Source organism: Papio anubis, chromosome 16 (genome assembly GCF_008728515.1).
Source record: "Papio anubis isolate 15944 chromosome 16, Panubis1.0, whole genome shotgun sequence".
In the NCBI taxonomy this organism is placed as follows: domain Eukaryota; kingdom Metazoa; phylum Chordata; class Mammalia; order Primates; family Cercopithecidae; genus Papio; species Papio anubis.
The window spans coordinates 81,690,506-81,705,605 of record NC_044991.1 but is presented as its reverse complement, the minus strand read 5'-3'; the positions used below and the strand labels follow the sequence as shown (position 1 = coordinate 81,705,605).

The 15,100-nt window shown below is 39.2% G+C and overlaps 1 long non-coding RNA gene across 1 annotated transcript in view; it reads left to right on the top strand.

Moving 5' to 3' along the window:
* The first annotated feature begins 1,943 nt into the window (after positions 1–1,943).
* Positions 1,944–15,100, top strand: part of LOC103887937 — a 63,759-nt gene continuing 50,602 nt past the window's right edge. Inside the window, exon 1 of the long non-coding RNA XR_652210.4 lies at positions 1,944–2,609. This is a non-coding gene — a long non-coding RNA (uncharacterized LOC103887937). The remainder of the gene's footprint in view (positions 2,610–15,100) is intronic.

Genomic DNA, 15,100 nt, shown 5'->3' with positions numbered 1-15,100 from the left:
AAGTGGGGAGTTTGAGACCAACCTGACCAATGTGGAGAAACCCCGTCTCTACTAAAAATACAGAATTAGCCATGTGTGGTGGTGCATGCCTGTAATCCCAGCTACTCAGGAGGCTGAGGCAGGAGAATCAGTTGAAGCTGGGAGGTGGAGGTTGCAGTGAGCCAAGATTGTACCATTGCACTTCAGCCTGCGCAACAAGATCGAAACTCCGTTTCAAAAATAAATAAATAAAAAAAAGAAGAAAAGAAAAGAAATGGAAAAGAACCATTCACAGAGGTAGGCGATGTAAGCAGCGCTTATAGAGTTCTACAGTGCTCAACTTGCCTAACCACGTGCTGCCAAACAACATACTGTCACACATGATTTAGTTTTACTGGAAATGTCTGACAAAAAAAAAAAAATACTATTTCATTCCGTGTTTTGAACTCAATTTTTGAACATTTAGAGTTTCTTATTTGTAGTATGCATTTCTGTTTGTTTCCTCAGCATCCAGACTTTGTTCTTCCCATAGTAGTCACCATTTTCACTTTGAGTGTACTTACCCCTGTTTCCAGCTCACATGTGCAGCCCTGTCCATGGCCTTCCTTTGGACAACTAGTGGTTGGTGATTGGTTCAGACATGGGCACATGACCTAAGCTGGCCAATTAATAATGAATTGGGTTACTTTTACTGAATACTGGGAGGAAGACTCACACTCCAGTTGAAATGGAATCTGGACGGAAGAAGCCCAGGAGCTGCTGAAACACATCGTGAGACCCTAGGGGAGGGCTTATCAAAGAGTGAAGGCCACGCTAAAGGAGCAGAACCAAGACATAAAGAGAAGCAAATGATAGATCCTGACGACACTGTTAGAACCCCTCTTCCAGCACCCCAAGAAGTTATTTAAATAGATGTGAAGCTTTTGTAACAACTAGACTCCAAAATATAATGATTTAAGATAGATAAAAGTTTGTTTATTTTTCATGTAACAATCCAGGGAGGATAGTTTATCCTGGGCAAGGAGGACACTTAGCCCTATAAGGCCACCCAGGGATCCAAGCTTGTTGGTCAACTCTGGCACCTCAGGACATGGTTTTTCATTCTTGAGTCTAGTTATTGTCTGATATGGTGTTTCTGTGTCCCCACCCAAATCTCACCTTGAATTGTAATAATCCCCACATGTCAAGGGTGGGGCAAAGTGGAGATAATTGAATCGTGGGGGTGGTTTCCCCCATACTGTTCTTGTGGTAGTGAGTAAGTCTCATGAGATCTGATGGTTTTATAAAGGCGGGAGTTCCCCTACACAAGCTCTCTTGCCTGCTGCCATGTAAGACATGCCTTAGCTTCTCCTTTGTCTTCTGCCATGACTGTGAGGCCTCCCCAGCCATGTGGAACTGTGAGTCAATTAAACCTCTTTCCTTTAGAAATTACCCAGTCTCAGGTATGTCTTCATTAGTAATGTGAAAACAGAGCAATACCCTCTCATTTCCCAGGAAGCAGGAAGAAAACATGGAGGGAAAATAACCTAATAAAAATATGATCCAGATGTGTCAAACATCTCTTTTTCTTGCATCGGATGGACCAGTGTTTTGTCACATGGTCACACCCAGCTCCACAGGAAAATGGAGAATGAAGTTTTCATTTGGGCATGGTCTGTTACTGAAAGAACAAAATGAATCCATAGGCTGGGTGAGGTGGCTCCCGCCTGTAATCCCAGCAGTTTGGGAGGCCAAGGTGGGCAGATCACGAGGTCAGGGGATGGAGACCATCCTGGCTAACAGGGTGAAACCCCGTCTCTACTAAAAATACAAAAAATTAGCCAGGCGTGGTGGCAGGCGCCTGTAATCCCAGTTACTCAGGAGGCAGGAGAATGGCATGAACCTGGGAGGCGGAGCTTGCAGTGAGGCGAGATGGCGCCACTGCACTCCAGCCTGGGTGATAGAACGAGACTCCGTCTAAAAAAAAATAAGTGTTAATTAAAATGAAATGAACATGAGTTTAAAAGACAATACACATGGTAGCACTCTTTTCTTATGTGGCCATCTTGTTGATAGGATACAAAAGTTATCATGCACTCAAATAGAACCTTCTAACCATAGGATTGCAGAGCCAGAAATTAATCCAAGGGTCATCATCTACCACATTCAAAGCAGAAATCCACTCCAGCTTAAACATATGGACAACTTTGGCCCTGCTCTCTGAATTTCATTCAGCCCGTTACCATCCTTATCATTGTCATTATTCTTCTTTAGCTATTGAGGGCAAGAAATTATGTACAAAAATCCAGAGGCTTCTACACTTTTCTAGAGCAGGTGATGAGCTCCCAAGCTTCCCTCAAAGGAGGCTGTGTTTTCACCAAGTACCACAAAGCACCAAGGCTGAAGCTGGAATGGCACTTTTCCAATACCCTTACCAAAAATAACTTGAGCTTTGGCCCCACTGCCTGCTGCTCTCAGTGTGAGTGTCACAGAAACATATGTGGCCTTTCCTCTGGAAAGGTGAGACGGTGCTCATGAAAATGACTTGGCTATCACCAACAAGGGAGGTGATTTGTTCCACAGCCAGCTCTCCCCTCTACCGGTCCTCAGCCAGTGAAAGAAGAATGACTTGGAAGATGACATCAAATCAGGTAGGAGAGCCTGGGAACAGCTCTGCTTCAGTTCCTCAATGCTTCATTCCTTCCTTTCTGCATTTAACAAATACATATTGGGTATCTGCTATGAGCAAAGATTGTCCATAATAAACTTTGGCACGCACAAACATGCACACACACACACACAGGGACACATGGATAAAAAAGGTTCCCGTCCCCATGGAGCTTATGTCTCAGTAAGAGAGAGAAAAATAAACAAGTAAATAAACAATGTAAATAGCTATAGATGGTGGTGAAAAGGAGTCAGCAGTGTGCTTTGTAAGGAGTAACAAAGAATTCTACTTCAGATAAGAGAAGGCCAGGGAAGACTTCGCTGAGGAGGTGATATATAAGTTAAGATAGGAAAGATAAGAAGAAGCTATGGAAAATGTCAGGGGAAGTGCATCCCAGCTAGAGAGAAGAGCGGGCTTGAAGGGTTCAGGCCAGCTTGCAGGAAAAAGGTTGTTGAGTTCAAGGGGAAGGACAGTAGGGCTTAAGCTCCGAGAAGGAGGGAGTGCTGGGAAATGTAGTCCTAGAGCTAGGTAGGAAGGGGCAATGCAATTCTGGTCCTTGCAGGCCACAGCAAGGAGATTGCATTTTATTTAAAAGAATGAAATCATGAAGTGGCATCTGATTTATATTTTTTAAAATATTAGCCTGTCTGATGAATAGAAATGAATTAGAAGGGACTGGACTGGAAATGGTGAGATCATATAAAAACCTACATCTAAAAGTCATTACCCGAATATCTTTAGAAAAAGACAAATAGAACTGCTGATGAGAATGTGAATTAATATCAATTGATATAACTGTTTTGGAGCACAAGTAGTATTTATTTTTAAAAAACTAAAAACTTTAATAATTGCCTATCCTTGGTCTTCAACAATACCATTTCCGGATGTGTATCCACATGTATCCAAAGGCACAAATATTTAATTCTAAGAATGTCCACTGCAATGTTGTTTGTGATAAACAAGTGGGAAAGTTTTGTTTGGGAAAGTTAGGTTTTGCCTTCGAGTTGATGCCCAATAGGTAGCAAGTGAATTAATAAAATTTTGCTCTTTCTGTCATGGAGATATTGTGAATCCATTAGAAATCTACCTGCTAGAAGGTCCATCTGCAATTCTTTTTTTTTTTTTTTTTAGACAGAGTTTTGCTCTTGTTGCCCAGGCTGGAGTGCAATGGGGCAATCGGGGCTCACCACAACCTACCTCCGCCTCCTGGGTTCAAGCGATTCTCCTGCCTCAGCCTCCCGAATAGCTGGGATTACAGGCATGCACCACCACGCCTGGCTAATTTTGTATTATTAATAGAGACAGGGTTTCTCCATGTTAATCAGGCTGGTCTTGAACTCCCGACCTCAGGTGATCTGCCTGCCTCAGCCTCCCAAAGTGTTAGGATTACAGGCATGAACCACCGTGTCCGGCCCCATCTGCAATTCTTTTGTCAGTCTGGTTACTCTTTTACCTCCTCCACCTCCCAGGTTCCAGTGCCCCAGATGGATGCTGAGTTATGTTTGCACTTCTGGGTGGTCCTCTTGGTGGCATCTATTCTACGATAACCTCTAGTTGTTCCCTCTGTATGTTTAATCAGTCAGAGGAGAATCTCACTCATTGTCGCCCTTGTACATGGACAGTCAGCTCACTCCTAAGGCGGCCATGGCTCTTTGCTCTGCCGTAGTCAGGGCAACTAGCCAACCCACAGCCTCCACCTTTAGACTCCTAGCGGATGGGTCTGGCACTTGTCCGTGTGTCCTCAGCACATGAGGGGATGCACATCTGGCCTTCAGTGATTCTCTTGAAAACAGCTCCATTCCTTTAAGGTAAAGGGCAAGCTCCCCTGTCTGTCCCTGTGGGAAAGAGAAGACCAGCTCTCTGCCAGGAAATCTTCCCTTTTTAATCTGTTTACCCACCATGTCTTATTTAGGCTGGAGGTGCATGATCAGCTTATGCAGACAAAACAGTTTTAAACTACTATTTTTGGCAATTTCTGCACAGATGGTCCAGCACCTTGCTTTAAAAACATTTAGAGCATTTTCTAAATGTTTTTTGCCCCCTGGGCCTTTAAGCCTTCTACTAAAATGAAATCAACAGGAAGAGTCACATTTACCATTCTGTTACAAATCCAAATCATGGCCATTAAAATGAGTGGAAAAAGTTTCACTTACTTGTTCACTCAGCGGATATTATTTGAGCCACAATTTGAGCCAGGCATGCTAGGGGCCTAGGTGTCAATAGAGTAGAGAGAAGGAGACCAGACTCTCCGCCCTCATGGAGCTGGCTGTCCACTGGGAGTGAGAGATATTATAAAAATAGTCTGGTAAGTGTAAAATTATACACGAAGGAAAATTACAGTATATCATGCAAGGGCAGAACAAGAAGACAGGACCTGACCCCTTTGGAAGGTAAGGGATGGAGCAGTTAGGGAGCTGAGCTGAGAAGGAAGAGGTGCTGTTATCTGAGCAAAGGTAGAGAGGGTGATGGGATGCCATAAACAATGGAATAGCATAGGGTAGAGCAAGGTCAGGGTGGCTGGAACTGGGAGAATAGCAAGATCCCTATGTTATAAATTATCTATGCAGTATGGTCCAATTTTTAAATAATGTACTTTTTATGTCCAAAACAATCTGAATATCTCTACATTAAATATTAGCAGCAGTTACTAATTATTGGTAGAAGTAGTGGAAATTTTCATTTTCTACTGTGTGATTTTTTTAAAAATAAATTCCAAATGCAATTGTTAAGAACCAGAATGACTGTTTCTGCACAAGTGGGTCTCGCATCTTAAGTTTTATGACTAAGGACACACAAAAAAACATATGCCTCTAGTGAACTTGATAGGGATAACCATAAAGATTCTTCTGATCATTAAACTCTTCCAGATATTTTCTGAGTTTCCTTTCTGGTGAGAAGAGCCCTCCTCTCTGTAGGTCGCTGCAAAATGGATCCAAAAAAAAATCTAGGCCAACACAAAAGAAAAAGACCAGAGAGCAGTAACTAGATAACACAGGTATTTGGTATTTCTAAGACCCTTTTTCAAAATGAAGCGTGCATCTAATGGTTGTTGCAGGAAGATTAGAAGTCAATATTCCAGAGGACTCCTCAGGGCTGTTCTCCTGGTTCACCGAATGACTTTGGGCAAGCCATTAATTTCTCCCTGCTTCATAACCTGATCTGGAAAACAGAGATAAATGGGACCATCCTTATTGGTACAGTCTGTTGAGGTCCCTGGATAAAATGTGTGAAGAGGGCAAAATCTTATGTTCAAAGTGCTCTGCCAATGTTAATTAATCCTCACAGCACCCTCAAGCCCTGTAATATTATCCACATTTCACAGCTCAGGGACCTGATGCAGAAAGACTAAATGACTTGTCCAAAGACAGAAGAAGACTGCTTCAGTTTGGGGATTAGCAGCAACATTGCCATCTCCATAATAAGCATTTTAACTTCACTTATAAAATACCATTCAATTGTGTCTGGAATGTTTTTATTTTGAAAACATAGTTTCTGTGTCGATGAATTATAGGCAGGTAAAAAGCCAGACACATTTACGAGGTAATGTGACAGACCCATTTGCAATTTTAGGGACTCCTTTCTTAGAGCGATGACTATAATTAGCTAAACATGTGCATTCCACTCTTATCTCATTGGCCAGAACTTAGTCACATGACCTCATCTTCAGCGAGATGGAAAAATGTGGGCTTTATGCAATGCAGCCATGTTTGGGAGTCTATTGCAAAGGAAGAAAGGCTGCTGTGTGGGGAATGGATGTGAGAGAACCTAAGAAGATGTAGTAACCAGTTAGGAAGCTACTGAGGGACAACAGCAGCCCTAACCAAAATGCCCTGATCTTAGCAGGCCTAAAAACAAATTCACAATCCTCCCAACATGATTTCCCTCCAGTATTGCCAGTTATATCACTTAGTATGTTTTTAGCTGAAAATAGCATAAAGCTCAGGCGCCAGAGTCTCAGATCAAAGGCATTTATTGCCGCCGCCTTTTATAAAACCTAAGATGCCATCAATTTTAAGATACACCTCCATTTGATGCACTAGTAAGAAAAAAATACCACTAACTTACCTTTTCATATCAATGAGCAATTATACATTTTGAACAAGCTTCATTGAGATATAATTGACATACAACAATCTGCACATACATAAAGTGTAAAATTTTATAAGTTTTGGTCTATATGTATACCTGTGAAATCATCACCATAATCAAGATGATGAACATATCCCTCACTTTCCAAAGTTTTCTCATGCCCCTTTTTAATCTCTTTCTCCATCTCACCAGATTCCAGTCCCTAAGCAACCACCAATCTGCTCTCTGTCACTATAAATCATTTTTGCATATTTTTAGATTGTTATGGAAATATAATTATACTATGTATTCTGTTTTATCTGGCTCCTTTCAATCAGCATTATTTTGAGATGCATCCATATTGTAAGTGTACCAAATAGCTCATTTTTGTTGTTGTTGTTGGGTAGTATTCTGTTTTACAAATATACCATAATTTGTTCATCCTTTTACCTACGAATGACCTTTTAGGTTGTTTCTAATTTTAGGCTATTGTAAATAAAGCTGCTGTGAGCATTCATGTACTAGTGTTTGTACAGATGCAATCTTTCTCTTCTCATGGGCAAATACCTCCAAGTGGAATGATTGCATCATATGGTAGTTGGTGTCTTTCAAGGCACTTGTCCATTATTTTGAGATGCATCCATGACATCTCAATGACAAAATTAAATGAATCAGTAGCAGAAAGATATGTGGAAAATCCTCAAGCCAAATAGTGTACTTTTAGTAGCTTATGTGTCAAAGAAGAATTAAAAAAAAAAATACACTTTATGTATGTGCAGATTGTTGTATGTCAATTATACCTCAGTGAAGCTTGTTCAAAAAGCATAATTGCTCATTGATATGAAAAGGTAAGTTAGTGGTATTTTTTTCTTACTAGTGCATAAAATGGAGGCACATCTTCAAATTGTGTTTATAACAAATGTATTGGCATAAATTGGTTGTAAATACTATCTTCTTATCTTTTTATATCTGTAGAATGATGGCCGCTGTCTCATTCTTGATATTGATAATTTGGTTCTTCTCTCTTTTTGCCCTGTGCTACCTGCCTAGAGGTTTATCAATTTTAGCTTCTCCAAGAACCATCTTTTGGTTTCATCGATTTACTCTATTGATTTTCTTTTTCGTATTTTGGTGATTTTCACTCATTTTTTTCCTTTCTTCTGCTTGCTTTTTGTGTAATTTGCTCTTTTTTGTAGCTACTTAGCGTAGAAGCTGAAGTCATTGGAGACTTTTCTTCTCTATTAATACCAGCACATAGTGCTAAAAAATTCCCACTAATTACTGCTTTAGTGGTATCTGACAAATTTTAACATATTGTATTTCCATATATTAAGTTCAAAATATTTTCTATTTTTTAGTTTGAATTCTTCTTTGACCTATAAGTTACTAAAAGTATATTATTTGGTTTGAGGATTTTCCACATACCTTTCTGTTATAGATTCCTTTAATTTCATCATTGTCAAAGAAGATATTTTGTATATATGAGTTCCTTGTTGAGACTTTCTTATGATCCAGAATATGATCATTCTGATAAGTATTATGTACAGGTTTGAAAGAAATGTGTATTCTACTGTAATTGGGGCAGGTTCATTTTATAAATATCAGTTAGGTCAAGTTGATATTTTCTGTCTACTTGTTCTGTCAATTACTGATAGAGGCCTGTTGAACTTGCTGATTATAAGTGTGCAATTGTCTATTTCTTCTTGTTATTTTTTGCTTCATGCATTTTGAAGTGCTGTTACAAGGTGCATAAACATTTAGAATTATATGTCCTCTTGATGGTCTTCTTAATTACTATTTCTGCTAATAGTCTCTGCTCTGAAATCTTTGTTCAATATTAACATAGTCACCTCATCTTCCTTTAACTAGGGTTAGCCTGTATATCCTTGTTGATATTTTTTTCATGTTTTTGTATATTTTCATTTTAAGTGGTTTTGTGGTTGATTTTTGTAGGTATCATATAGTTAAGGCTTCCATTTTTATACTATCTGACAATCTCTTTCCTTCGAGATACTTAGACCACTATAATTTAAAGTAATTATTGATATGTTTAACTGTAAGTCTTGCTATTTGTGTTCTACTCATTCCATCTATTCTTCTTTCTCCCTTTCCCTTTGTCTTCCTTTTTGAAGATTACTTTAATTTTTTATTATTCATTTTTATTTCCTTAGTTGGTTTATCAGCAATAAATATTTGTTTTGTCATTTTGGAGTTTGCATCTCTTCTTTTAGCTGAAAATACATATGTCCCCAGAAGCCTTCTAACACATACCCCTTACCTACTTTGTAGTCTCATGACTACAACAGAAGATGGAGAAATAACTATTTTGCTGTGTTTAGCCTCTACAATGAAAAAAAAAAGATTAATGACATCGAGAACATTAAAAGAAATTGCATTTTCTTCATGACACCTTAAAGACATTAAGAATGATTTTTAGGTAGCCAGTCAATGATGTCAGCCTCATCTAAATTCATGACTGCTACTAGCTTCTATCCACCTCTATAATCCAGAAAACCTAGGAGACATCTCATATACTTGCCTATTTTTCAATCATCACAAAATCTATCATCAACTCTTGTTTACTTTTATTCCTCAAATACTCTTTAGACACTTCCAATTCTACATATTTCTACTTCCCTAGACCGTGATACTACCATCTCTTGGCTGGACTAACAATTTACTTACTCTTTACTAATATGACATATCGTCAGTTCATTCTCTATGGTGCTGCCAGTGATCTTTTCAAACAATAATCCTAGTTACTTCCCCACACTATTTAAAACATATCAGTGCCTCAGACATATATTCATAGCATGGAACACAAGACTTCTCCCTGGTCCTTCTAGGACGTCTCTCTCTTCTCAACTCTCCTCTTTCATTTCTCCATGTAACCTTTCCATAATTCCTCATAGTCAACATTGCCCTTTATCACAATAAGACTGTGATAGCCATGTAGATGCCTTTAGGAGAATCTTTGGTGACACCCTCCAGCTGCCATATCTTTGGATCCACTGTGCTTGTTCACATCAGTCAACACTTTCACTAGACTGCTCTCAGCCTAAGATAGAGTATGGCACGATTACCAAAATCACCAATTTCTGCTCAATTCAGACCCTCTCTAAAGAACAACTTTGACTTAGGGACTTCCTTTGGCCTGAGACTTTCTTGGCTCTCTGTTGAGGTCTGAAGCTCTTCCTACCCAATCCTTCCTTCCCTCTCTCCCTTCACAGATCAGATTAGTGTCTTGGTCTAAAGCCTTCCCCAGTCCACTCCTACTTGCTCCCTGCAATGGTTAATTTTATGTGTCAACATGACTGGGCCTCAAGGTGCCCAGATATTTGCTGAACATCATTTTGAGTGTGTCTGTGATTGCATTAGTTCATTTTCACACTGCTGCTGAAGACATACCCAAAACTGGGAACAAAAAAAAGGTTTAATTGGACTTTCCAGTTCCACATGGCTGAGGAGGCCTCAGAATCATGGCAGGAGGTGAAAGACACTTCTTACACGGTGGCAGCAAGAGAAAAATTAGGAAGAGGCAAAAGAGCGGAAACCCCTGATAAATCCGTCAGATCTCATGAGACTTATTCACTATCACAAGAATAGCATGGGAATGACCAGCCCCCGCGATTCAATTACCTCCCCCTGGGTGCTTCCCACAATATGTGGGAATTCTGGGAAATACAGTTCAAGTTCAGATTTGGGTGGGGACACAGCCAAACCATATCAGTGATGATGTCTCTGAATGACATTAACACTTGAGTAGTGTTGATTGCCCTCCTTATTATGGGTGGGCCTCATCCAGTCAGTGGAAGGCCTGAATGGAACACAAAGGTTGAGTGAGAGGGAACTTCTGCCTGCCTGCTGAGCTGGGACATTGTTTTTGTTTGTTTGTTTGTCTGCTTGTTTTTTCCTGCCTTCAGACTCTTCCTGGTTTGCAAACCTGCTGGAGCTACACTGTCAGCTCTCCTGGGTCTCCAGTTTGCCAACTGCAGTGCTTGAGACTTGTCATTGTCTTTAAACATATGAGCCAATTCCTTACTGTAAATATAAACATATAAGTATATATCCTATTGGTTTTTTTCTCTGGGGAATCCCAATTAATACATCCCCTGCCTTCACAGGTGTTTTCTCAAAATAGGTTCCTCATATGGTGAGTCTCATCTTGGCTTTTCCTTCTCAGAAGACCCAAACTGGTGCCAGGACATTGTAATATGCTATTCCCTATACATCCAAAACTCTTTCCACTCTTTCTCCTCAAACCCCTATTTGCCTTTCACATCCCAACCCTATTATCTTTTCTTTATGGTTGATCTTTCCAACCCCCTGACAAGATCAACATTTTCAACTCAATGCTGCCGTATCATTATGCACTTCTTTATAGCCCTTAACACAGATGTGATTCTGTATCGATGTAGGTGACTTTATAATGAATGATTTTCTTTCTCATTAAACTCTACATCATGTTTCTTACTGTTTGTTTATTGTTTTTTGTTGTGTTTTTAACTTACCACTATGCCCCTATGCCCTGAGTTCCTGGCATATAAGGTGCTCAATAAATATTTAGTGAGTCAATAAATATTATTTTGAGCATGGGTCTTTTTTTCCGTTTTAGAATAAATTCTAGGATATGGAATTTGGGATCAAAAGGCCAGAAAAACCCCTTGTTTAATGTTTTCTTCATGCCACAATCTTTCATCCTTGGTTTTTATTTTCTAATTTTTTAAGCAAAATTTACATACAATAAAATATAAAACAATTACATCTGCAATGGACAAGTTGTGACAAGCATACACCTATGTAGCCAACACCTCAATCAATATGTAGAACCTTCCCATGAACTCAAACATTGTCCCCCTGCCCATTTCTAGTCATCTCCCTCTCACCCCAGGAGCAAACTGCTGTTTTAATTTCTACTACTACCAATCGTCCATCCTAGAACTTCACAAAACTGAAATCAATGAAACGCAGTATAAATGAACAGTAGTTACTCTTTTTTTGGCTTCTTTTTATCAGCATAATGTTTTTGAGAATCATCTATGTTATTATGTATATCAATTATCTAATTCCTTCTGATTGTTATATAGTGTTCCATTGTATGCAGACACCATAATTGTTTATATACTCTCCCATTGATTGCATTTGATTGTTTCCAGTTTTTAGCCATTGAGAATAAAACTGCTGTGAACATTTTTATGCAAGTCTTTGTATGAATGTGTTTTCATTTCTCTTGAGTAAATTCCTAAGGAAAGAATTGCTGGGTCATAAGGTTTATGTTTAACTTGCACGAAACTGTCAAACAGCTTTTCAACGTGGCCAGCAATTACAAGAGGTCCATTTACTCATATCCTCACTAGCATTTGGTATTTTCAGTCATTTAAAATTGTATCCATTCTAAAAACAGTAAAATATATCTCATCCTGGTTTTAATATTTATTTCTCTGATGCTTAAGGATATAAGGCACATTTTTATGTGCTTATCATGTAACTGCTCAATGAATTATCCTTGCTACTGCTCAGATACAACCAATTTATCAAGACGGGGGAATTGCAATAGAGAAAAAGTGTAGTTCAGGCAGAGCCAGCTGAATGGGAGACTGGAGTTTTATTACTCAAATCAGTCCCCATGAAAATTTGGAGACTGGGATTTTTTTTAAGGATAATTTGGTGGGTAGGGTGCTAGGGAGTGGGGAGTGCTGATTGTTGGGTTGGAGATGAAATTTTAGGGGAAGTAGGTTCTTCTTGCTGTCTTCTGTGCCTGGGTGGGATCACAGAACTGGCTGAGCCAGATTACCAATCTGGGAGGTACCAGTTGGTACATCATAATGTAGGGTCTGAAAAAAATATCCCAAGTACCAATTTTCAGTTTTACAATAGTGATATTATCCCTAGGAGAAATTGAGAAGGTTTGAAATCTTGTGACCTGTAGCTGCATGACTCCTAAACCATAATTTCTAATCTTGTGACTAATGTGTTAGTCTTAAAGACAGTCTGGTCCCCAGGCAAGAAGGGTTTTTTGGGGGGAAGGGCGGTTATCATCTTTGTTTCAAAGTTAAACTATAGACTAAGCTCCTCCCAAAGTTGGTTTGACTTACGCTCAGGAATAAACAAGGGTAACTTGGAGATTGGAAACAAGGTCAGATCTCTTTCATTGTTATAATTTTCTCACTGTTACACTTTTTGCAAAGGCAGTTTCAGTCAGACATTCCTAAACCACAATCTTGCCATGAAGACACAGACCACGCTGAACTGCAGAATGTTTCACAAAGTTTGCACTCAATAGTTGTGCTTAGTGCATGATGTTATTACAATTTTCTGATTTTGGAAGGTAGCTGTTGTCCTAGCTACCTTAGAGGCTGAGGTAAGAGAACTGCTTGAACCTGGGAAGTCAAGTCTGCCATGACCTATGATCACAAAACTGCACCCAGCTTGGGCAACAGAGTGAGACCCTGTCTCAAAAAATACAAAAGAGGACCTCAGAATTAACAGATACCAACGTTGTGTCATTTTTCTCATGTTATTTTTGATTTAAATAAAATGTTACAAATAAAGTTAAAATTACCCCATATTTCTCCTCAGTCCATTTCCTTCCTTCTCAAGTAGAAACTGTGATGATGACTTCATGTGTATCTTTTCAATCTAATATACAAATAAAAATAAATATGGTGAATTATTTCCGTATTTAAAAAATCATATATTTCTCTACCTAGTTGACTACAACCTACCTTTTCCCCCGCCTCATTCTGTAGAGACCTGCACTGGTTGAATACAGGGAGATCTAGTTCATTAAACTGCTGAATCATAGTTCATTGTATGACAATAACACATTTTATTTCTGCTTTCTCCATTGATAGACATTTAAATTACTTCCATTTTATCCCTATTACAAGCAATAGGCCTTAAATTGTTATGCTTAAAATATGGAATAAGATCATCACTGCAATAATATCTTTCTAAAAAATACCTAAAACCACTGACAGTCATTGACACTCAGTATCAGAATTCTTAAAAATATAGGTGCCCATGGGCTATTCTAAATGAAATCAAATACTCAATAGACCTTCTAAGACACTAGTGCAATAAAAAGTCTATTTTGCGGAAACTTTTCAGGGAGAATAAAAAGTAAACTAATATATTTTAAATATTTCTTTGATTTCCCCTGTAAGCTTCATATTTTAACTCACATCTGTCTATTTAAATAACTGCAAACATATAACTATGACTGAGAGAAACAAGACCATGTAGGACATTGCATTAGTATTTTGATGGTTTGAAAGGTAACACTTGGCCTTCCTTTTGGAGTGCCCCCAACAAGATCATATTCCATTGGCACACAGAATAAAATCCACACTCCTCTCATAACCTACAAAGGCACAAACGCCTGGGTCCTTATCCACCTTCCACCTTCCTGACGTCATATCCTCCCTCTTGCCCCTGGTATTACCTTCTTTTCCATTCCTGAAATATACCAAACTCACTACCGCTTCAGCATCTTAACATGTGCTTGTTTCCCTCTTTTGCATACTCTTCCTGTAGGTTTTCACATGGCTGCCTCCTTCCTTGCATCTAGGTCTGAGCTTGCATCATCTCTGAGAAGCATTTCTTGACCTCTGAATCCAAATTAGCACCCTCCCTCCAACCAAGTCACTCACCTTCACAAAACTGTTTTATTTTTTTCAAAACACTTATTTTGAAAAATTGAAATTATCTTGTTTAATGATACATTAACATGTCTCTTGTCTGTTCTCTACCTCCCCATCAGAGTGTGAGCAGGGACTTTTCCAACTTGTACAACAAAGAGCCTCAGTTCCTAGGACAACTCCTGGCATTGCTGAATGGATGGATGGATAGATGGATGGATCAATGAGTGGAATTAAAGCAACACAGACAGTTCTTGCAGTCTATTATTTGATATTCTATGTGCCTTGAGATATTGAATGAATAACAGAAACTTAAAATAATATCTATATCATTATCATCTCACTTTTCTTTTTTTTTTTTTAAGATGGAGTTTCACTCTTGTCATCCAGGCTGGAATGTAGTGGCATGATCTCAGCTCACTGCAACCTCCACCTCCTGGGTTCAAGCAATTCTCCTGCCTCAGCCTCCTGAGAAGCTGGAATTACAGGTGCTCACAACCACATTTGGCTAATTTTTGTATTTTTAGCAGAGACAGGGTTTCCCCATGTTGGCCAGGCTGGTCTCGAACTCCTGACCTCAGGTGATCCACCTGCCTTGGCCTCCCAAAGTGCTGGGATTACAGGAGTGAGCCACCATACTCGGCTATCATCTCACTTCTATCTTCCTCCAGCATAAGCCATTTGTGAATAAAGATTCTCCCTCACTGCATTGCTTTACACTTATGTAGAGTTCAATGCCAGTGTCAGTGTTCAAGATAGATCTATT